Consider the following 24,495-nt stretch of genomic DNA (forward strand, 5'->3'; position numbering starts at 1 on the left):
ATAATTTAACACTCCTAATTATTTTATTTCCTTGTTATCAGTTTTGTTGATACACACAGCATCTGCATCATTGCCTGGTACATATTAAGTATTAATTTTATGTTTCTGATAAAAAAAAAACACATGTAATACATTATTCCACAGTGAAGCCTTGGTCCATTTTAATACTATTTGTTTTTATAGTCCAGTTAGCACTGGATGACAGAAATCAAAGAAATACCACGATATTGGACATTATGCATTTGTTTTGTTTGCATTTGTTGTTATGTTATTTTCAAGGCAACATTAAGATTTTAGGAATTTTATACTTAACTGACAACTTTTAATGACAATATTTGTATGCTGAACTTTTCCATCATTAGATTGTAAAATAATAAAAAATCATCATTCTCTTGCTTGTGTTGACATTTTACATGAGAGTATTGGGAATATAAACTATGCAGATAAATTTAACAGTAAACTCTAAGTATAAATCTTTAAGAGATAGCTTTCCTATCTTAAAAAAAGTAAGGATTCAGGAATAAATGTATATCTACAAAAGTTAATAATAACTTGCATAAATGGAAAATTTTGGGGTTGATGTAAGCATCAAAAATGATTCACCTACATGTGTGAAATTGTTGGACTACCATCAGAGCATCAGAACCTCATTTGTTTAAATCATTAATGTGATACATTGTGGGTTTTTTTTCAGTCCCATAGTACTTGGTTATTTTTAAAACCTATTCAGGACCTAAGAGATGAAGTAAACGCTCCATGCACATTAATAAATGATCATTCAACACATGCTATTGAGGACTGAAGTATATGTATCCATTTAATAACCTTTCCTAAGCATTCCCTTCACCCTGTGGTATAATTTAGGCGTGCTGATAAACCAGATGGCCCTTTACTATCTCTTCTAACTCCTTAATCAAACAACTCCAACAAGGCTTTTTAAAAACTCCATCTGCATGGCATACTCTAGAAGGCAAAGCTGATATGCAAAATGTAAATGTGTTCAATAATATCTAGTAAAATCCCAAAACATATGCTTTGACTTATTCTTCAGATTACAAAATTTGTAATGGTAATTAGTAGTAATAATAACAAATCTCTTCAGGATTTACTGATAAATGTTAATGCCTTGTTATTATTTAGCTTCACTCTAATATGCATCTTTTGTCTAATTGGAATGTATTTTTTTCTTTATCTTTTACCTGCAGGGGTCACTGGTGTCACAGGGCAATCTTCCTCTCTGTTTAGGTTTTGATGGGTAATTACCTGCTGGCAGGTAATGTATTATAAGAATAAGGTAATATATTCCTGAGATTTACTATTCAGTAAGGAATTCATTAACATAAAGATTATGACCTAGAATATACCCTTGGGAAACTTTCATGTTGATATGCTTTTATTTGGAAGGTGAGTCACTATGTTTGCTAGTGGAAAATAGTTGACAGAAACTTCATTTTTAACTTCTTATTGGATCTAACTGTGGAGTTCAGTCAGATGACAATGAACCAAGAAAAAAAATGAGTAATTCATTAAAAATTTTTAAGCAGATGTATTCTTGAATGTCATAAGCAATATGATTGTCACAATAAAAATGCATTATGTAAACCTACCTAATGAAACTAACTCTACACATTTTATTAGATAGGCTAGTCAGTTCTAAGCAGTAGCCTTTATTTCATTCAGGTTGTTAATATAACAGAAGTTGTAAGAGACCATTTCTGTAAATTACTTAGACAATATGGGGACAATACATCTTAGTATTTTATAATCCAATACAAATTCAATTTTTGTTTTCATATAACTAATTTTTGTATGTTTGATATTTACCTATATAGCAAATATCAATTTTTAAATAAGCATTCTAATTGGTGAAAGTGGCCCAATTTGACTTTTTGTTAACTCTGATTCTTCTCTCTTATAGCAAGTGTTAAAATATAGAAGTGATATAAAACTTGGACGAAGTCCAAATCCACTTCCTTTTCTAGGACAGAAGTGTTATCAGTCAGGAAGTCACATTTCAGATAGACTGTCTCCATGCACTCTTGATTCAGGAGGGTGGTACATCTGCAAATGATTCTGCCTTGTGTTAGTCAGAGAACAGCATCAAGAATTTATTGCTGCTGTGTTTGTTTTTTCTGGGGAAATAAAACAAGCATGATCAAAAGAAGAGTGTACGTTTGATAATTTTCAACTAAAATTTAAATTGATAAGGAAATCAACTCAGAGAAATTATTTTTCAGAATTGACAATTTTCCAATAAAAGCCTGAATAGGCAGTGAGACCATCCCAAGTCCATGAGATCATTGTGCAACAATATAAATATTAGGGCTGGACTTATATTAAGTTTTCGAAAAATGTAAAAGAGATTTCTCAGAGCTAATTTTTAATCTTCTGGGAGTTTCTTTATAACCTGTTTCTATTTAACAATGAAAGCAAACACTATCTTGAAGTTTCAATGCACCTGAATTAATTCTGAAAAAAAAAAAAAAATCAATGTATGTGGGGGCCGGCGCTGTGGCGTAGTGGGTTAAAGCCCTGGCCTGAAGCGCTGGCATCCCATATGGGTGCTAGTTCCAGTCCCAGCTGCTACTCTTCTGATCCAGCTCTCTGCTATGGCCTGGGAAAACAGCAGAAGATGGCCCAAGTCCTTGGGCCCCTGCACCCAAGTGGGAGACCCGGAAGAAGATCCTGGCTCCTGGCTTCAGATCTGTGCAGCTCCAGCCATTGCAGCCATCTGGGGAATGAACTAGTGGATGGAAGACCTCTCTCTCTGTCTCTACCTCTCTCTGTTACTCTGTCTTTCAAATAAAATAAATCTTAAAAAAAATCAATGTATGTGTACTAAAATGGTGAATGTCAACTACAACTGAAAAGTGGCTTTTAAAGAAACTCTCGACAGGAAAACCATAATTCAATTTAAAATTTACTCCTACTGTCTTCTCATATCTACAGAGCTTTGTTTGCTGTAGCATCTAGGGGACATTCATGCTCCATTATGAAGAAATATGTTTTACTGTAGTCCAAAGAGCAGTGTGGAGATGTGATGAGAAAGCCCCAAGAAGTTTTCAAATAGAAGTCCTTTGACCTGGGATCAGCTTTCCTTTTAATCTGAAAAGTATATTTAGGCCCTTCTTAATTTGAAAGATAATCTTTATAAAATTTGTCTTGTATTTTGGATTTGAATAATTATTTTGAGAAAAAATTTATACCCTCTTTCAGTGTTTTTGGTGGTATGTGTTCTGGCTTTGGAAGTAATATATAAAAATACACACAAGAAAAATCAGTATCATTTTCACTTACTTGTAACAATAAAATAAATTATGATCATTATGTCAAATTTTTTCTAAAAGTTGGATCTGGAAAACTTTTCAACCCACTGAAACAGGACTTTAATCAAAGCATAGAACTTCATATTGTTCTTAGTTAATCAAATAGGTAAATATTGATTGAGATATGTTATATGCTGATTTATTTATCCACAAAAACAAATATGGCCTTTCACTTAACTTAGAGTTCATGATTTCTATAAGCTGATGATCATATATCCATCGGTTCATTTTTCTTTTTTGGAAGAAACACGATCAAAACATCAAGCCTTGTGTCCAGGCACACATAGTATGCTGTTTAATTGTGAAGGTGGAACCAAATGATGGCAGCAAGACTGGCAGATCTTCGTGCCTCTAGTGACCCTCCTGCTTTCCCCCTTCCTCTGTCCCATGCTCTGTGATCAAACTGATCTTCCAAAGAAGCCTTTAATCTGTCACTGACTTTTTTTAAAGGCCTCTGTGAGGCTCCTTGAGATCTGGATTTTAGACTGCTTCCTTGCCTTTCCTCCCACTGCCTTCCACCAATACCTATGCAGACTAAACACAAGCCAAGCTATTCTCCTAACTATGAGGCTGAATGTTTTGTCATCCCATAATGCAATACCCTTTATCTCTACAACTGCAAGATATCTTCTCCTATGTTCTACTCAAAAAACACCCCCAGGGTCTTCATTGTTCTCTTTTATTTTTATTTCTTTCAAAAGTTGTATTTATTGTTTTTTTTTTTAAAGATTTATTTATTTGAAAGGCAGAGTCACAGAGAGGCAGAAAGAGAGAGATCTCCCATCTGCTGGTTCATTCCCCAGATGGCTGCAACGGCTAGAGCTGCGCTGATCCGCAGCCAGGATTCAGGAGCTTCTTCCAGGTCTCCCACGTGGGTGCAGGGGCCCAAGGACTTGGGCCATCTTCTACTGCTTTCCCAGGCCATAGCAGAGAGCTGGATCAGAAGTGGAGCAGCCAGGACTAGAACCAGCACCCATATGGGCTGCCTGCAGTGCAGGCAGCAACTTTACCCGCTATGCCACAGTGCAGACCCTGTATTTGTTTATTTGTAAAGCAGAGTTACAGAGAGAGGGAGAGACAGATCTCCCATCTGCTAGTTCACTCCCAAAATGGTCACAACAGCCTGAACTGAGCCATGCAAAGCCAGGAGCCATGGAACTCCATCCCGATCTAGTACAAGGATGGCAGAAGTCCAGTACTTGGGCCGTCTTCTGCTGCTTTCCCAGGTGCATCATCAGAGAGCTGGATCATAACAGGAGCAGCCTGGACTTGAACCAGCACTGATATGGGATCCCAGCATCCCAGGTGGTGACTTAACCCACTGTGCTGCAACATGGGGCCTGGGATTCGTATCCCCCAATTGGAGTTCATCTCTCCATGCTTAACCCATTGCACCTCTAGAATGTACATCTAATTCTTCTATAAGAATGAAAACTTCATTGAGGACTGAGACTTCCTACCTACCATGTTTGTGATATCAGCAATACTTTGAAAAGCTTGCATATAACCATTGAGAAGTGACTATGGAATATTAGTGTATCATTAATAATAATCAACATAATTTTAATAGTTAATGTCTACTAAACATTGACTGTGTCAGGCACTGACCTAAGTATTGTATATGAAGTCTGGATTCGAAGTCAAACTATTGGCCCCATGGCCCTTGTTTTTAGCAGTATGGACTTTGTAGTCCCTGCTTTGGACTGAATCCTGATTCTACCACTTAATAACCAAGACTCACAGGACTCCATCAATTAAATCAAAGTATTAGTAGTATCTAACTCATACCTTTTTAAACAGATTAATGTAAATCATTCGTGTTAAATTCCTTGAGTATTGCCCAGCACAGGGCAGAGCAGGGTAAAAGTTAGCTCTGTTTACTATTTTGTTCTAAGTGTTTGTTGAGTTAATTAATTCAGTCCTCTTTGGTGAGTCACATCTTACTTTCCCACCTCCTATTCTAGCTTTAAGGACTTTCCTATAAGTCAACTCCTCTGTGAAATCATTTCTTTTTTTTTAAGATTTATTTTATTTATTCTAAAGATAGAGTTTCATTGAGAGAGGTAGAGACAGAGAGAGAGGTCTCCCATCTGCTGGTTCACTCCCCAGATGGCTGCAGGCCGGAGCTGAAGCCTTGAGCCAGGAGCTTCTTCCAGGTCTCCTATGTGGGTGCAGGGGCCCAAGGATTTGGGGCATCTTCCATTGCTTTCCCAGGCCATAGCAGGGAGCTGAATTGGAAGAGTAGCAGCTGGGACTAGAACCAGCACCCATATGGGATGCCAGCGCTTTAACCTGCTGCAGGCCAGGCTTTAACCTGCTGCGTCATAGCACTGGCCCTGTGTGAATTAATTTCTAATGCCAACAGGATTATTATTTCACAGTGAATGTACACATTTAACCTTTCAATGCAGCTAATATTAACTTACGTTAGCTACAGGATATAGTTAGCTACCATAAGCCATGAAGTATGCGGTCACTATAGTATTATGAAGGTTTTTTCCATAAGATCCCACAAGAGATCATCTAAGTTTTTATGTTTTGGATTTGATTTTCTCACTGACTTGCCTAAACATGTAAAAAATATTCTAGTAAATCAGAATATTTTGAATGTCCCAAATAGGACTATACAAAACAAAAACTCTATACGTGTTCATACCTATAGTAAATTCAAATTTATAAATTGGAAGAAAAAAATCTCTGAGGGTCCTCAGGTAGTGTTAACATATGAAAGATGAAGTGTTTACCTAATGTGCTGCTAAAATCCCAATTTAATTCAGTCTTTTCCCATGTAGGAATTGTTTTGGTATCTGAGGAACCATACTCAATTTTCTAGGTTATATTAAAGCATGCTTTTTAAGAGGTAATCCAAAAGATTTATTTTCCTATAATGAAAAGTAAACATACACCAGGCATTTTGCCTGAATAAGATCAAAAGGGTTTTACAACAATTGACAGGACTTGATAGCTTGTTAGGTGAGCAGGATTCCAGGATGTGGCTCTGCACAGTGACACAAATAACCTGGGGAGAGGTAGCAATGAGGAATAATCATGTTGCTGAGTTTGGGTCATGTCGTTTTTCGTTTGTTTCATTTTTATATTTATTTTGGGGGGGTCATGCCTTTTGAAACTGAAACATGATAGTAATTTAAATAGTAATTGTTATCTCATTTAAAAAAAAAAAAAAACACTGAAGTAATTTTCCATCCCTTTTCTCTAGTCAGAATATTCTATATAATAGTAAACATTAGTTTATATTTGAGTGATTTAATAATTTAGTGATATAATAGCAAGCACTAATCTGCTTTGATTTAGTCCCAAGATTTTGTGAAATTTTTTTTTAAAGGAAGAGTTACAGAGAGAGAGAAACATCTGCTATCTACTGGTTCACTCCTCTCAAATGGCCACAACAACTGGGGCTGAGCCAGGCTGAGGCCAGGAACTTGGAGCTTCATCTGAGTCTCCCACATGGTTGCCAGAGCCCAAGCATTTGAGCTATCTTCCACTGCTTTCCCAGGCACATTAGCAGGGCGCTTGATCTTAAATGGAGCAGTCTGGCCTCAAACTGGCACCCAAATAGGATACCAGCATCATAGGCAGAGTATTAACCTGCTATGCCATAACACTAGCCCTTAAGTACTTTTTTTAAACTTTTATTTAATGAATATAAATTTCCAAAGTACAGCTTATGGATTACAATGGCTTCCCCCCCCCCATAACTTCCCTCCCACCTGCAACCCTCCCCTTTCCCGCTCCCTCTCCTATTCACATAAAGATTCATTTTCAATTCTCTTTATATACAGAAGATCAGTTTAGTATATATTAAGTAAAGATTTCAACAGTTTACACCCACATAGAAACACAAAGTGAAAAATACTGTTTGAGTACTAGTTATAGCATTAAATCACAATGCACAGCACATTAAGGACAGAGATCCTACATGAGGAGTAAGTGCACAGTGACTCCTGTTGTTGACTTAACAATTTGACACTCTTGTTTATGGCATCAGTAAACACCCTAGGCTCTTGTCATGAGTTGCCAAGGCTATGGAAGCCTTTTGAGTTCACCGACTCTGATCATATTTAGACAAGGTCATAGTCAGAGTGGAAGTTCTTTCCTCCCTTCAGAGAAAGGTACCTCCTTCTCTGATGACCTGTTCTTTCCACTGGATCTCACTCCCAGAGATCTTTCATTTAGTTTTTTTTTTTTTTTTTTTTTTTTTTTTTTTCTGCCAGAGTGTTGTGGCTTTCCATGCCTGAAATACTCTCATGGGCTTTTCAGCCAGATCCGCATGCCTTAAGGGCTGATTCTGAGGCCAGAGTGCTGTTTAGGACATCTGCCATTCTATGAGTCTGCTGTGTATCTTGCTTCCCATGTTGGAGCGTTCTCTCCCTTTTTTATTCTATCAGCTAGTATTTGCAGACACTAGTCTTGTTTATGTGATACCTTTGGCTCTTAGTCCTATCATTATGATCAACTGTGAACTGAAATTGATCACTTGGACTAGTGAGATGGCATTTGTACATGCCACCTTGATGGGATTGAATTGGAATCCCCTGGTATGTTTCTAACTCTACCGTTTAGGGCAAGTCAGCTTGAGTATGTCCCAAACTGCACATCTCTTCCCTCTCTTATTCCCACTCTTATATTTAACAGGGATCACTTTTCAGTTAAGTTTCAACACTTAAGAATAACTGTGTATTTATTACAGTATTCAACCAAAAGTATTAAGTAGAACAAACAAACAAAAAAATACTAAGAGGGATAACATATTAAGTTGTTCATCAACAGTCAGGGCAAGGGCCGATCAAGTCACTGTTTCTCACAGTGTTCATTTCAGTCTCCCCTGCCAGGTAAGTATAGTACTTTTTTTTTTAATTTAAAGTGTCTGAGACCATCTCTAGGTAACTGTAAGATACTTACAGTGTCAAAAATGAGGATGCAAAGAGATGAGGATGCAGTATAAAAATTGTCTTTCAAGAAAACATAAATGGAAAAATAAAAAGTCCATGGAACAGATATTTGGCATATCAGCTAAAATAATACATGAGATGGCTACATCTCACATTAGAGTGCCTGGGTTCAATTGCTGACTCAGCTTCTGATCCAGGTTCCTCCTGATGCATCCGAGAAGGGTCCTTGGGTCCCTGGCACCCAAATGGGAGTGCTGGATTGAGCTCTAGGCTCCTGTTTTCAAACTAACTCAGCCCCAGCTTTTGTAGGGCATGGGGAAATAACCAGTGAATGGGAAATTTCTCTCTACTCATGTGTGTATTTGTGTGTGTGCTTTTCATAAATAAAAGGATTAGTTTGTTAATTAATTTTAGAAAGAAAAATCCCAGAAATCTAAAAACTGAGTTTCCTTTTAAATTTCTCAATGAAATTGTATAGGGTGCCATCCATTTTCCTTGTACAGTATGAGGTATATGAAAAACAACAATAATATCAACTACTTCAAATGCATGTACTTGGATTTCGTAGCAAAGGAACTTTTATTTAATAAATTATTTGCACATGTAGGTGCAAGTCCCAGGGACTCCTTGGATTACAATGAAAGAAGTGTTTTTTTAAATGTATAGGAAACTTAAATAATGAATCATTTCCTTTTCTTTTATTTTTAATTGATACATAAAAATAAACATATTTATGAGGTAGCATGTGATTTTATGTGTACATTATATAATGTTCTTATGGTAAATAACTCCTCAAACATTGTGCACCCTTCATTATTATTTCATCAATATTTTAGTTTTCATTTTAATGATCTTTTAAATCATTGGTCAAATTTATTCATAGGTAGTTTTTTGGAAATGGATTGCTTTTTTGATTTCTCTTCTAAAAAGTTTACTATTCATGTATAACAATAATACTGGCTTTTGAATGTTAATTTGTAGTACATAACTTCGCCAAATTCATTTTTTAGTGCTAATTTTTTTTTTTTTTTTTGGTAAGGTCTTGGGGATTGTCTATCTATAAGATCATACCATTTTCAAACAATGACAAGTTCACTTCCTCCTTTTCAGTTTGGAAACCCATTGTTTCTTTCTTTTACTTAATTCCTCTGGTTAGGGATATACTGACTAAAAGTGGTGAAAGTGAGCATCCTTGTCTTGTTCCACATCCTAGAAAGTCTTCAGCTTTTTCCCATTCAGTATGATGTTGACATTGGCTTCTTTTGTATCCCATTGTTATTTTGAAGTATATTCCTTCTATACCTAACTTGTTCAGAGGTTTTCTCATGAAGGGCTCTTCACTTTCACCAAATGCCTGTTTTGCTTCTATTGAGTTGGTCAGATGGTTTTTGTCCTTCACCATGCTCATGTGTTATATCATATTTATTGTTCTGTAAGTCCTGAGCTACCCTTGCAACCCTGAGATGAATCCCACTTGATCATGGTGAAAAATCTTTTGTTGGATTTTGTTTCCTAGCATTTGTTGAAATTTTTGCCTCTTTGATCATCAAAGATATTATCCTGTAGCTTTCTTTATTTGTTATGTCCTTGCCTGGTTTTGAAATCAGAGTAATGCTGGCCACAAAGAATGAGTTTGGAAGAATTACCTTCTCTTTGAATTTTTGGAATAATTTAAAAGGAGTTGGTATTAATTTCTCTTAAAATATTGGTAGAATTCAGTAGTGAGGTCATCTAGTTTTGGACTTTCCTTTTACAAGAGAATTATTACAGATTCAGTCTCATTATTTGTTATTGGTCTGTTCAGGTGTTTTATTTCTTTATGATTCAATCTTTCTATGGTGTATGTGTCCAGACATTTTCCATTTCTTCTAGGTAATGAAGTGTGTTGATGTATAAATGTTCATAATGATCTCTAACAATTCTTCGTATTTGGATGGTATTGGTTGTAATATTTTTATTTTATTTATGTGAGCCTTCCTTCTTTTCCCCCTTAGTTTGGCTAAGGATTTATCCATATTTCTTAACTGTCAAAAAACAGCTCTTAATTCCATAGACCTTTTACATTTTTCAGTCAGTTTAATTTGTTTTTATTTCTCTTCTACTAATTTGGAGTTTGGTCTGTTCTTGTGTTTTAGGTTCCCTGAGGTGCAGGAATGGGCTGTTTGAGACTTGCTATTTTGATGTAGGCATTGATTGTTGTAATCTCCCCTCTTAGTATTGCTATTCTTGTATTCCATGGGTTTTTGTGTGTTGCCTTTCCATTTCATTTGTTTAATAAATGTTCAACTTCTTTCATCTCTTCCTTGATCCACTGATTGTTCAGGAGTAAATTATTTGATTTCAATGTGCTTATATGGTTTCAACAATTGTTCTTATTTGATACCTACTTCTATCACATTGGGCTCAGAAAAGACACTCCACATGATTTTGATTTTTAAAAGTGTATGAAGGCTGTTTTGTGACCCACCATATGATATATTATGAGAATGTTCCACATACTGGTGAGAAGAGTGTATATTCTGCAGATGTTGGGTCCATGGGATCTCTGAAGCTCCTAACTTAGCTGTAATCTTGCTCCACGCATGTTTTTTTTTTCCTCTTATTTGAAATAAGAGGCCTACATATTTTGGATTTTATAATACAATATGTGGTAGTACATCTTTCCAATACATCATAAATATTTAAGGTGGCAATTTAACACAGCATCTTTGATCTAAATTCTAAATTATTATTAATTTTAAGATACCCCTATTGCCCATCAAAAAGAATAAAAGGCAACATACTTAATCAATATCACTTTCTCTTGTTAAATTTGGCATTGGGCTGGCACTGTGGCGTAGCAGATAAAGCCACCACCTGCAGTCCGGCATCCCATATGGGCACTGGTTCAAATCCGGCTGCTTCACTTCTGATCCAGCTCTCTGCTAATGGCCTGGGAAAGCAGCAAAGGATGGCCCAGATCCTTGGGCCCATGCACCCATGTGGGAGACCCAGAAGAATCTCCTGGTTCCTGGCTTCAGATCAGCGCAGCTCCAGCTGTTGCAGACATCTGGGGAGTGAACTAGTGGATGTAAGACCTCTCTCTCTCTCTCTTCCTCTGCCTTTCAAATAAATAGATAATTTTTAAAAAAATTTTGGCATTGATCAATTGGACGCTATAAACTAAATCTTTCTTTTGACTAAAGTGGCTATTGGATAATCTTAAATACATAACATTGAAACAAAGATGGCTAATACATGTGGCATCTCCCCTGTTACTGTAACACTCATTTTAGCCAATATTGCAGGGCTGATTTTTTTTCTCCCCTACTAACTCTCAGCTCTGTCATTTCTAAGGGCATAACATGTACAGTGCTATGATAACTAAAACAACATTTTATAATGTGACTCAAGATATGATTTAAAGCCAAGAATTGGAGTGGGGCTTCCCTTCTCAAGATAAAAACACTGATTAAAATCTAGAATACAGCTTTAACAATAAGACTAGATTGAATGCAGAAAGAAGCTCTCTAGTAAGAAAAGTACACGAACAACCAACTAACTTTACAGTTCACAAAATCTGCAACATTTCTCTTAGTCCCATGGTACAGAAACCCCAAATTATGTAATGTAGTCTAGTTCTGGATGTGAGAATAAAGAAGTCAGATGAATACTATCATAAGGCAAGGTCGAAACAGGGAGAAACAAAATCATAGAAGAAGACAAATAAGTTACAAAAGAAATTCTAAAACATATGAAAAAATGAAATAGCAAAGAAGTAAATGTAACTAAATCAAAATTGAAACATGACTTCTCTCTACATTAAATCATTTTTATGAAACATTACAATAAATATTTTAAATATATTTAAGATAAATTAATAAACAATAACATGTTTAAGTGACAAGGAGTTATGTTTAAGAAAAAAGTGATTAGATATGAAAAGAACTAATAAAAATCATGATCATGGAAATTTGAAAAATGTCTACTCTAGATAAGAAAGAATTAGTGAATAGGAAAGGTAATTGAAGAAACTGATTACGAATGCAGTAAAGAGAACAATTTAGACATATGGGGGAGATGCTGAAACACATCAACAAAAGCTTGACAGGGATTCCAGAAGATAGAAAATAATAATGAGTTAGCGTCTTAAAAAACTGTAGCTAAGAATTGTCTAAGATTTTGGGAGAAATATACATTCCATATCCCAAGAGCTTAAATCAGAAACGAACACATTGGGTATATATACACATTTTTTTTTTCTCTCTGAGGACTTTATGGAGATTCTCCTTGTTTCTAGAATTCTGTAATTTTGGAATGTTGGGGTGTTTTGTGTGTCAGTTTTCACCCTTTCACGGAATTGTCATGGATCTGTGAAATCTAGAAACTCAGTCCTTCAATCATGGAGCATCTTCCTCACTTATATCCACTTCATTTAATTTCGTGTGTGTATATCTTTGTTAAAGTACTCAGACATTAGACCTTTTAAATTGATGTTTATATAATTCCTATTATTTACTTATTTTAATTTTTGCCATTTCAGTTTACTTTCTGAAAAGCTCAATTTCCTTTTTCAACACTTTCTAATTTTCCATTCTAACTATTATTATTACTTAATCATTTTGTTCACTGTGTAGTCTTTCATTTTTTTCTGACATCAAAATTATACATATATATGAGACATTATGCAATATTTCAATATGTGTAAACAATGAGCAATGTTAGATCAGTATAAATATATTTGTGTCCTCAAACATTTAACCTTTCTTAGTGTGAAAATATTTACAGTCCTTTCTTCTAATTTATTAGAAAAACATATAGTATATTATGATTATTTCTAGCCATCCTACTGTGTAAACAAACCTCAGATTTCCTATCTAACTGTAACTTAGTATCCATTAAACAGCCCTCCTACCCACATCCTTCCCTTCTGCTTCTGATAACTATCATTATGGTCTTAACTCCTATGAAATCAACTTTTTTAAACTCCACATTTGAGTGAGATCATGCAGAACTTGGTTTCTGTGCTTGATTTATGAAATTTAACATAATAATCCCCAGTTGCATCTATTTTGTTACAACTAACAACACTGATCCATTTTATGTCTGAATAGTATTCCATTGTATATAAGGATCACATTTTCTTTATCTACTCATCATTGAATGAACATTTATGCTCTTTCCTTTTTGTAACTGTTGTGAATAGTGCCACAATAAACATGGGATAACCACATAGAAAACAATGAAACTAGACCCCTATCTTTTACAATGTACAAAATAAACTCTAGATCAATAAAAGACCTAGATGTAAGACCTAAAACTTAGAAATTCTAGAAAAAAGAACAGAGAGGAAGTACTTAAGGACATGGGAATACGCAAATGTGCAAAGATTTTTTTTTATCAGATGCCAAAAGTATAGGAAACAAGTAAAAATAGATGAATGGAATTTCATGAAACTAAAGAGCTTCTGTAGAGCAAAAGAATAATTAACACAGTGAAGAGAGATAACTGACAGAATGGAAGAAAATAAATGCAAGTTACCCAGTTGACAGTGGGTTACTAAGCAGAATATATAAGGAGCACAAGCAACTCAATAGGAAAAAATAATCATATTAAAAATCTAGTAGATCCACACAGACATTTCTGGAAGGAAGACATACAAACAGCCTACAGGTAAATGAAAAAATGCTCAACAAGGCTAGGCACTGTGGCTCAGTAGGTTAATCCTCCACCTGTGGCGCTGGCATTCCATATGCACACAGGCTCTAGTCCATGCTGCTCCGCTTCCGATCCAGCTCTCTGCTGTGGCCTAGGAAAGCAGTGGAAGATGGCTCAGACACTTGGGTCCCTGCACTTGCGTGAGAGACCTGGAGAAAGCTCTTGGCTCCTGGCTTTGGTTTGGTGCAACTCTGGCTGCTTCAGCCATTTGGAAAGTGAATCAGCAGATGGAAACCTTTTTCCCTGTCTCTCTCTTTCACTTTCTGTAACTTTATCTTTCAAATAAATAAATACAAATATATTTTTTTGACATGCAGAGTGGACAGTGAGAGAGAGAGAGAGACAGAGAGAAAGGTCTTCCTTTCTGCCGTTGGTTCACCTTCCAATGGCCGCCGTGGCCGGAGCGCTGCAGCCAGCGCATCACGCTGATCCAAAGGCAGGAACCAGGTGCTTATCCTGGTCTCCCATGGGGTGCAGGGCCCAAGCACTTGGGCCATCCTCCACTGCACTCCCTGGCCATAGCAGAGAGCTGGCCTGGAAGAGGGGCAACCGGGACAGAATCCGGTGCCCCGACTGGGACTAGAACCAGGTGTGCCTGCGCCACAAGGCGGAGGATTAGCCTAATGAGCCACGGCACCGGCAATAAATACAAATATCTTTAAAAATGCTCAACATCACTAATAAGCAAGCAAATGCAATGAGAATCACAGTGAAATATCAACTCAGTCCATTTAGAATGTTGTTGTTAAAATTTTTATTTATTGGAGAAGCATAGAGAAATGACTGTAATGCTTCCAGGCTTCTCTGGGGACTTAATCTAGGAGCCAGAAACTCAATCCAGGTCTCTCATAAGGGTGACATGAACCACATCACGTGAGCCAGCACTGCTACCTCCCAGAGTCTACATTAGCAGAAAGCTGGAGTCAGGAGCATTGAATTTGTCTAGGCTCAATATAACACTGGTGAGGGCATTTGGGTGGTAGACCAGCCAGTATATGGGAGGTTCTCTCCCTCTCATTCTCTCTCTCTCTCTCTCTCTTTCTCTCTCTCTCTCTCTCTTTCTCTTTCCACCCCGCCCTGCTTCTCTATGACTCTGCCTTTCAAATAAATAAAGAAATTTTTAAAAAATAAATAAATATAAGTATAGATATATAGATATTTTAAAAAGTTGCAGGAAGACTTGCTGATGGATGTGTCTCAGTAGGATGGTCTAATTGAGTCATTTCTTTTGTCTAATTTTAACTTATTTGAAGGAAAGGGAGAGAGAGAAACAAATATCTCCCATCCTGTGGTTTGCTTCCAAGATGCCCACAACAGCCAGGGCTGGGGCAGACCAAAACCAGAACCAGGAATTTAATCTGGGTCTCCCCTGTAGGTGGCAGAAACTTACCTGCTGCATCTCCATGTGTCTATCAACGGGAAGCTGGAACTGGAAGCTGAAGCCTAGATTAGAACCCACTCCAATATGGGATGCAGGAGTCCAAGAAGCATCTTCAAATGCCAAATATTCACCCCGATTCAAGTTATTTCAGTCATCTATCTTCATATTACAGTCCTCCTGTCACTGTATGTGTCCCTGTCCGTGGTGCCTTTTTCCCCCTTTTGAGATTAGATGACCTATTTACTCAGAAAATAAACCTCTGATTCTACCAGAGTTTGGATACAGAACTATCTGTATAGAAATGGCAAGGGAATCTGGATTTCAAATGCATCTTATAACTTTTCAACCATTTCTTGTGTTTTCAGCTGTAACTGTATTGCCATTTTTCAGAGGGAGTAGTGACTTTAACGTCTCTACATTTCTGGTATTGTGCAGTTCAAGTGAATTGATTGTGAGTTTCTTCTAATGCTAGAATAAAATTCAAACTTCTTTGGTCTTTTAAGAAATTTACCATTAATCCATAAGCGTTAGAGCTTCCAAACATTTGTTATTGCAATGTCTTTCCCAATATTTTTATTATTGTAGTTGCTCATATTATTTTATCATTTTAAGTGCATTTTATGTAATTTGGATAAGGAGAAATTTTAACGAATATCTTGATTCTACTATGCTTATCTGGTTAAAGAGAAAAAAATTTAAAAGCTACCAAAAAGAAACACAGACTACCTCCCCAGATGCCAGAAGATGGAATATCTTCAAAGCAGTAAAGAAAAATAACTGCAAGGATCCACATCAAATCTCATAACCAGAAGAAAAACAAGAGAATGTATTATTTACAAAGATTAAGAAAATTTTCACGCAAAAACTCTCACTGAAAGAATGACAATGAGTGCACTTCTAGAAGAAAAGGAAGAACCCACACAGACAACAGTGTGAGATAAAAGAAACAAGAGTGAACAACCAAACTGGATGAAACATCTGCAGATTTAATGATGGATTTTAAACACAGTAACTGCATTTGGTGAAATTATGAGAGAATTAAAACATATTATGGTTTCAGTTTACTTTTTGATAGATCAGAAACATAAATTTTAAAAAAATTAAATAGATATTTTAAAATCAAGTGATTCCTAAAATAATTAAAACTATATATATTATATATATATATATATATATAGAGAGAGAGAGAGAGAGAGATAGCTTCTAAAGCAGCAGAGAAAAGGAAAATTTTGAAAACATTTTCACTCTCAAAAGTACTAATAAAGAAAGAAAAATAATGTGCAAAGATGACAGGTAGAAAACTCAAAATAATATGGTAAAATAATTCCTAACATTTCAGCTCTTCAAAATAGTTTAGATGACTCAAACTCACCTATTAAAGAGACTGGCCGGCGCCGCGGCTCAATAGGCTAATCCTCCGCCTTGTGGCGCAGGCACACCTGGTTCTAGTCCTGGTCGGGGCGCCGGATTCTGTCCCGGTTGCCCCTCTTCCAGGCCAGCTCTCTGCTATGGCCCGAAAGTGCAGTGGAGGATGGCCCAAGTACTTGGGGCCTGCACCCACATGGGAGACCAGGATAAGCACCTGTTCCTGCCTTCGGATCAGCATGGTGCGCTGGCCACAGCGCTCCAGCTGCGGCGGCCATTGGAGGGTGAACCAACGGCAAAGGAAGACCTTTCTCTCTGTATCTCTCTCTCTCACTGTCCACTCTGCATGTCAAAAAAAAAAAAAAAAGACAGATTACAATTAGATTCTTAAAATTATAGCCGGGACCAACGCTGTGGCGTAGCAGGTAAAGCCACTGCCTGCAGTGCCAGCATCACATATGGGTGCCAGTTAGAGCCCCACTGCTCCACTTCCCATCCTGCTCTCTACTATGACTTGGGAAAACAGTAGAAGATGGCCTAGGTCCTTGGGCCCCTGCACCCACGTGGGAGACCTGGAAGAAACCCCTGGCTCCTGGCTTCGGATCAGCACAGCTCCAGCTGTTGTGGCCATCTGGGGAGTGAACCAGCGGATGGAAGACCTCTCTCTGCCTCTCCTTCTCTCTCTGTGTAACTCTGGCTTTCAAGTAAATAAATAAATCTTTAAAAAAAATATATGTATAAAGCCATAAATTGTTGGCAAGAGCCATGAAAAGTAACGAGGAAACAATGACCTCTGAATACTAACCAAGTGAAAACTAGGGCAGCAATATAATATCAGATGGTTAGAATTTAAGGCAAAAGACTGATAAGACATTATGGGCAATAATAGAAGGGAAAATCACCAAGAAATTGTAACAACCAAGAGCTTATGTGCAACTAAGAACAAAGACTTGAAATATTTAATGTAAAGCTGGCACAACTGCAAGAAGAAATGGTTACCTCCATAATATTAAATGTTAATTAAGGATAGTTAAAGTGGGCCAAATATTATTTAGAGTATGTTTTGCAAAATATATTTAAGAAGCTTGATGTAACAATTATATACAGAAATCTATAACCAAAAGTGAATATGTATATCAATATGAATAATAACCAAACTGACAATATACTGTCATTGCCATCATATTTCAAATAAGTGTCAATAAGTAATAATCTATGAAAATAATCAAATTTAACATCAACAATAAAAAAGTAAAAACTTTGGAAATTCTGTTAACTCCCATATTAAATTACAATGAGAATTAGGAGATAGAAGTGAAACATTTAAAGGCATTTGGTAATGTATATGTTCTATATTTTTGAGATATGTTAGGTGCATTTCATAGCATTATTTGGACTTTTTAGAAAAAAATATTAAAAATTAATGTTATATATTTACCCAAGAAGACGAGGAAATAAAGCGGAAACAAGAGGGTTAAAAATAAAGCAAACAGTTTGACAAGGTATATAAAATAACAAATAAAAATCAATAATGTTCTTATACATTATTGGCATATGTACCAATATATAGAATTAATAACTGAGGACTAATAAAAATGTAGCTGATTAAATGACACATAAATATCAAGAAAACTACAACGAATATTTGTAATTTACCAAAAAATAGAATAAGAAATTATTCATAGATAATAGCAAAAAAATTTTGTAATATACCTAGGAATAAATTTAGTATTAAGTATGCAATGTGTTTGCAAAGGAAATTATAAATCATGATTTAAGGAACAAAAGAAATTAATAAAGCAAGAAATGTACTATCTTCATAGATGAAAAGACATATTTTTTAGAAATGATCCTGAAATTAATGTACGAATTCAGTAAAAAATTTAATAGAATCATGCGACGTGACAAGCTGAAACTACAAGTCATGTAGAAGAGCAAAGGGCCAAGATTATTGAATTTTGAAGAACAAATTAGAGGAACTTGCTCTACTTGATATCAAGACCTAATATAGATCTACAGAAATTAAGCAGTGTAGATCTACAGATGGAAAAATTAGAGGAAGAAATGCATATTACACATATAAACATGTGTAACAAATATACTCCTCCCATCAAAACTTTGATTACATGGGAACACTCCTTTTACAGCCAGTACTATCTCTCATCTTGTGAAAGAAAGTAGCAAAGCCAATGCTTCCATTTGCCAGACTGAGACTCAGAAAACTAACCAGTAAGCTTTGGAACCTGTATCAGCAAATTGTAAGACCACTGTTGGGAAATACTATTTTAGGCACCATCTATATCTTGAAAAGTAAGTGAAAAGACAAGAACAGAAAAATGATAAGGATGTAGAAAACAGAAAAAAAAAATGATGAAAGCCAATGAAAACTAGGAGAGACCCCATTTCTTTTCATGTCCTGATTCATAACTTATACTAAGATGCCTATTTACACTTATAGCTCTAGACTTGTCTTATTTCTTTATTATATGTTCTTTTTCTTTTTTCTTAAACTACTTTGAGAGTTTTTTTTTTTAATTTCTAACCCAGGAGCTGTGAATGACACAGTTTGACAATTATCAAATTATCTTTGAGATTAACAATTAAAAATAATGATGCTCAACTTTATATAATACCACCAGCTCCATACATCCATGAGAAGTACAGCTTTACAAATGCATAAAACAGACCTCAGTAATGTTTTTTGAGAGAATAAAAATAAGACATAGAAAGAGTAGTATTAAAACATTGCTCCTCTGTGTTTTGTGTGGACAAGGCTAGGTTGAAGCCTAAAATAAGAATTTGGTTATAAGCCACAGATAGCATTTGAATTGAAAGATGCCCCTTTGATTTATGTATTACATGGTTGATATCTATTGGCTACCTTGTTTTCTTGGATATTTATACTGATCTTATAATTTGGCATCCAAATCAAATTACTTTTGAACATAAAGAGAACATGAGACATAAATAAATACTATGCTTATCACATTAAGATATAGCTTCATCCTATTTACTCTGTATATAAAATTAGTTTGTAGTGGAACACGTGGAGGGTTTTGTTGTTATTTTCTTGGTCTACAGAATGATAATGATAGAAAGATGGCACATCTCTGAAATGTAAGAAGCATAGCAGTTACAGGACCAAATAGTCCTTTGTTGGTCTTCCTAAATATTACGTCTATTACTGAATTGGTCTCAAGATATTGGAACATTGATTTCTGTTTCTATCTCTTCTGCAAGTCTCAGGCTAGGTAAGCCTAATACATTGCCTCTGGCCTGGAAGGAATCCAATGAGTGTTTTTTGAATTGAAATTATTTGAATAGAAATGAATTAAAATGCATAGAATATATTTTTAGGAACTTTCCACTTTAGGAGAATTAATAAAGAGAGGATTATCTGTGCAAGAGATATGGTGTGTTATGTGTAATGCACTTTATTATGAATAGTGCACCATGGCATGCTGACATGGAACTATGCAATTCATAAGATAGCTCAGTGTATCTGGATTGAGGAGCAACATAGTACAATAGTTGGAGAATCAAATATGGAGAAAGATTGCTAGAGTCTGAAACTAGATCTTGCCACGTATCAGCTGTGTGACCTTGGAAAAATTAATCTCTTTGTGCATCTGCTTCTGTTTATAAAATAATAGAGTAATGATGCTTCCCTTATGAAGTTGTTAGAAATAAATATAATTCACTCAAAGATCTAAAAACAATGCCCAATTCATTACAAACACTCAAGAACTGACTATGGTTTTGTTGTTATTAAAGATTGACTCTCTCATGTATATATCACTATATATTTATATCACTATATATATATGTATTTACCACTATATATATTTATCACCATATATATGTATATATATATGACACTCACTTGTATTTATCACTATATATGTAGAGAGAGAGATTATGCTCAAAAAGTCACATTATAACTTGATGCCTTGCTTGTTCACATAATAACAAATGAACTGTTGAACTTAAATAATAATTGAAGCCTGGGAACAGGATTAGATAAAACACAGAATTCACATATGAGGAACCAATGAATTTAAATTGTAATCTCTAGGGCTGGCAAACATATTAGACCATGAAAGAAAATGGAGACATTTTTTATCTCTGATCTTTACTTCTTATTTTCCTTTTCAACTTATAAGGAGCACAAATGTGTTAAAAAATGTTTCCACTTGTATCTGTTAACATAAGACATAAATGATCTTTTCTTTAATCTTTGTTCACTTCTTTACGTAAGACCCAAAATAGTTCCATTTAAGAAACAGGAAAAATTTATATATATAACGAAAAAAAGACATTTGGGCTTTCTAAGGATATAACTAATTGAGAAGTCACTTGCTATATAAAAACAAAATATAATATTTTAGTGTAGGCATAAAATAAATTAAATGTGATATTTTCATAAATGCTCCTTGCTAGAAAATGTTGTATAAATTCTAACATAAAAGCTTCCTACATAAAATTGCTAAAAGTAGATTATGGTTTATTTAAGTGTTTACCAAGAGAATTTCTAACCTGTTATAATGATTTTAAGCATCATTTCTCTACTGTTTGATAGTATGTTTTATAGAGTGTGTCTTCAGAAAATGTTAAATGTTTCCATTCAGAACCAAGTCAACCAATTCATGATATTAATGAATTCTATAATACAATAGACATGTTTCTGGCTTTTGTTGCAGTCTTCAGAGACTAATTCTTTTTTTTTTTTTTTTTTTTTTTTTGACAGGCAGAGTGGACAGTGAGAGAGAGAGACAGAGAGAAAGGTCTTCCTTTTGCCGTTGGTTCACCCTCCAATGGCCGCCGCGGCCGGCGCGCTGCGGCCGGCGCACCGCGCTGATCCGATGGCAGGAGCCAGGAGCCAGGTGCTTTTCCTGGTCTCCCATGGGGTGCAGGGCCCAAGCACCTGGGCCATCCTCCACTGCACTCCCTGGCCACAGCAGAGAGCTGGCCTGGAAGAGGGGCAACCGGGACAGAATCCGGTGCCCCGACCGGGACTAGAACCCGGTGTGCCGGCGCCGCTAGGCGGAGGATTAGCCTAGTGAGCCACGGCGCCGGCCCCAGAGACTAATTCTTGATAGTCTTGAGCTGGTATATGATATGTTACTACATTTCTAGGCCATATACTGATTTCCTTTGGACTCTGCTCAGAAATATCCTTGTCTGTCTCAATTTCATTTCATATCAAAATCTGATAAAATGGGTCTCTTCATGAAAAAGATAAACCTTCACCTATTGCATACACCACTACACATAGTATTAGTAGGCAATATTCACTACTATTACTGCCATTTACTGGATGCTAGAATCATACAAGGAGGCTTAAAAATTTTTTTTAATGCAGGAGCAGGCTTTTGACCTGGTGCTGAAGATGCTTGTTGTCCCTACCAGGGTGCTTGTGTTCCTTATCAACCTGTGGCTCCTTACTCCAGCTTCTTGCTAACGCAGACCATGGTAAGTGACAGTCATAGATCAAGCTATGTGCCTCTCACTGATATCATGGTAAACATGCCCTGCATTCTTGGCTTCTGGTTTTGGTTTGGGTCCAGCCTGGTCAACTTAGGCGTCTGGGGAGTGAACCAGTGGAGAGCAGCTTGTTTGTTTTCTCCCTCCCTCCCACCCTCCCTCTCTCCTCCTCCTCCACCTCATCCACCTCCTCTCACTCTCTCTCTCTCTCTTTCCTTCTTCCCTTTCTCCTTCCTATCCTTCCTTCCTTCCTTCTTTCCTTCCTTCCTTCCTCCCTCCCTCCCTCCCTCCTTCCCTCCCACCCTCCCTCCCTCCCTTCCTCCATCTCTGTCTCCGTATCTCTCAAGAATTTCATGGCAAATGGAATTAAAAGGTAATGTAAATCTTCCATGAAATTTTTGAAGACTGCATGTATATGCATACATACTGCCTTATATATTACTTAGGCAAAGGCTGACTATTTTTTCCTAGTTGTTCTGTTTGCTCCCCTTAAAAGTTGACATGCAGAACAGGTGTGAAATTGAGAGATCAGCCATTTTCAAAGGGCATGGCAGCAGTCAGGAAGATTGAGTTTCTTACACTTTATACCTTGTGATATTTTTGGATTTTAAGCTACTGGCCTACATTATCTGAAAACATATCTTGTTCTATGAATTTCTTCCTCAATTGGTGCATTAAGATATGCATTATTTTTTCACATGTAATGGGCATTGTTCTCCATGAAATAGAATGAAGGAAATGTTTCATGTGTTAAGAAGAATTTATAATATGGAAAATCAATTTAATTGTTCAGAAAAAATGAAGAGAAAGCATTGTTTTTCTCCTCACATCTCAAATCCTTTGCACTACTCTGTCTTGCTCTCACACATTCCATTTTCCTTTTTCAATCTTGTCTTCAGTAGTTTACCAAAGCATCTTAGCTTTGATTTCATTAAGTTCATTCATTTGTGAATCAGACCTCAGAGTTTCTTGTCCACATAGAAAAGGAACAAAAATCATCACAATTTGCTTCTACTCACAAATATTGACGGAAGATGGAAGTTTCCTATAAGCTAGACCTTGCAAGGTGATAAGAGGGAAGAGAAAAACTTTTATCCTTGTCCTGATAAAGCGACTAATTCAGTTAACATAATTTGACAAATGCCCAGCACTTGGAAGAAGAAGATTAATGTTGTAAGAGACCCCACCAATTGAAATAATAAGATACTTTGTATGGATGGGTACTCAAAGTGTATATCAAAAGTGCAGAATTGGATAGAAAGAGAGAAGTAGAGATAACTGGAAATGTTTTTTGGACAGAGAGGCATATGTGAGTAAAGTCGCTGAGAAGCAGGCGAGCTTGGAATATTATAGGAACAACAAGATTTGTTTTACCATAAGGAAGCTTGAAGCATAGAGCAATGAGAAATCAGCCTGGTTGGTTTGGGAGGTATTCAAAGATGGAAGACGACCACTTCCAACCAAGACAAGTAATGTAATGAGGCATTGAAATCTGCTGCAGTATCAGATCTTGAAGGCATCACAGACAGATAAAAATGCTTTTTCTATAACCCACTTTAACTGATGCCCATTTTTATCATGAATGTAAAAAATGAATATACAGTCACTTAATCGCAGGGATATGTTCTGAAATATAACCCATTAGGTGATTTCTCTTTTTTTATTATTTAATTGACAGGTAAAGCAAGACAGTGTGAGAGAGAGCGAGACAGAGAGAAAGGTCTTCCTTTTCCATTGGTTCACCCCCGAAATGGCCGCTACAGCCGGCACCTCGCCTATCCGAAGCCAGAAGCCAGGTGCTTCCTCCCGGTCCCCCATGCAGGTGCAGGGGCCCAAGCACTTGGGCCATTCTCCACTGCCTTCCCGGGTCACAGCAGAGAGCTGGACTGGAAGAGGAACAGCTGGGACTAGAACCCAGCACCCATATGGGATGCAGGCACCGCAGGCGGAGGATTAACCAAGTGAGCCACGGCGCTGGCCCCTACCGTTAGGTTATTTCATTATTATATAAACACCATAGAGTATACTTACACAGACCTGGATGGTTGAGCCTACTACACATCCAAGCTATATGATATCATGGTTCCTAGAGCCATGAAGAACAAAACATGAGATTAAACCAAACACAAATGTAACCAATGCAATCAAGAGAAGCAGTAAACATAGGAAGGATGAAGTTGCTGCTAACATAATGTAACCAAATATTTTAAAAGAAACATTTTATATATTCAAGACACATCCACAACTCTATATTTATTGTAGCTGTAGTCACAATAGCCAAAAATTGGAACCAACCTAACTATTCATCAACTGGTGAGTGGATAAAGAAAAT

General features: G+C 36.4%; 1 long non-coding RNA gene across 1 annotated transcript; it reads right to left on the reverse strand.

Moving 5' to 3' along the window:
- Positions 1–1,522: 1,522 nt before the first annotated feature.
- LOC149127554 (uncharacterized) lies at positions 1,523–24,251 on the reverse strand. Its single transcript, XR_016231006.1, has 2 exons — positions 24,195–24,251; positions 1,523–2,132 (listed from the first exon to the last, which is right to left on the reverse strand). It is a non-coding gene; the product is annotated as an uncharacterized LOC149127554 (long non-coding RNA).
- Between the last annotated feature and the right edge of the window lie 244 nt (positions 24,252–24,495).

The sequence above is a fragment of the Oryctolagus cuniculus genome, chromosome 3 (assembly GCF_051225735.1).
Source record: "Oryctolagus cuniculus isolate XC-2025 breed Fujian yellow rabbit chromosome 3, ASM5122573v1, whole genome shotgun sequence".
NCBI lineage: Eukaryota > Metazoa > Chordata > Mammalia > Lagomorpha > Leporidae > Oryctolagus > Oryctolagus cuniculus.